Source organism: Austrofundulus limnaeus, unplaced genomic scaffold (genome assembly GCF_001266775.1).
Source record: "Austrofundulus limnaeus strain Quisiro unplaced genomic scaffold, Austrofundulus_limnaeus-1.0 Scaffold1, whole genome shotgun sequence".
NCBI lineage: Eukaryota > Metazoa > Chordata > Actinopteri > Cyprinodontiformes > Rivulidae > Austrofundulus > Austrofundulus limnaeus.
The window spans coordinates 9832082-9833503 of NW_013952403.1; positions in this window are offsets into that span (position 1 = coordinate 9832082).

A 1422-nucleotide genomic window follows, 5' to 3' on the forward strand; every position below is an offset into this window, starting at 1 on the left:
AAAAATCTTATAATATCTGCCCTTTTTTTCCTCAAGTATAAATTCTAACTATAATAATCTTCAGTTAAGAAACAAAATATTGAATCTTTCTAGAACAACAAATTGAATGGCTACATGTCAAACCATTTCATATTTTTTAACAATCTAATCTTTATCATTCTCTTAAACAAATACATTGATGTGGCACTTTTAACATCATCTTCCAAATTACTCAACAATCTCAGTCCTTGGATTGAGGTGCACGTTCTTTCAAACACACTCTAAATTTTGGTTTCATGAACAACTCTGTGCCCTTAAGATTATAACAGCTCTCTCTCTCTTTGTAAAGTTTTTCTGTATGTTCATATGTAATGTGTTTTGGTGAGCCTTATACATAACTAACAAAATATCGTAATCAACCACATAATAAAATTACAATAATTTCAGTTTACAGAATAATGTATTAGATGGATAATAGTTATGTTTTTGAGTGATAACTCTTACAGCTCTTTTCTGCAAAACAAAAACAGGATGTATAATTGTCTTACATGCTTTACCCCATAACTCAACGCAATAGACCAAGTGTGGAACAATTAATGTGTTATATAACATATACAAAGCTTCATCATTAAACAAGTCCCTTACTTTGTAAAGCAATGCAATAGATTTAGCTAGTTTTATTCTTAAGTAATTAATATGAGGTTTCCATGTTAGTTTCTCATCAATAATAACACCCAAAAACTTCACCCCACTGACTCTTCTAATCTCTACACAATCAACTCTAAATGGAATATGAACAGCTTTTTGCTCATTGTAAATATCATATAATTKGTTTTATCCAAATTGAGTGATAATTTGTTAAGTTTAAACCAGTTTTGTATTTTCACAAATTCTGTTTGCATTTTCTCTAGCATCCATTCTGTCTTTACCCAAACAAAAAATGTGGTATCATCTGCAAATAAAACACATTTAAAGAGCCCTGACACATTAACCAAGTCGTTCACATACAAGATAAACAACTTTGGTTCAAGTATAGAACCCTGAGGAACTCCACACGTAATTCCACAGAGTTCAGATCTGACATCATGTACTTGTACAAACTGTTTCCTATTTTCCAAATAACTATCCATTGTAATGCTGGTCCTCTTATCCCATATTTATTTAGTTTTTCAAGTAGAATGCTGTGGTCAYTTGTGTCTAATGTTTTCTTTAAGTCAACATAAATATCATTAATTGCCATTATTTTTTTCATTTTCTCAGGTATTTGTAGTTAGCAGCTTCTGTGTTTCTATCTCCTTAAAGTACAAATAAAAACAAAAGATACTGTAGTTGACACAGAAGCCCCAATTAATGCATCAATATTAGACAAAAAAATAAAAATTAAGGGCCGCTCTCTCTCTCTCTCTCTCTCTCTCTCTCTCTCTCTCTCTCTCTCTCTCTCTC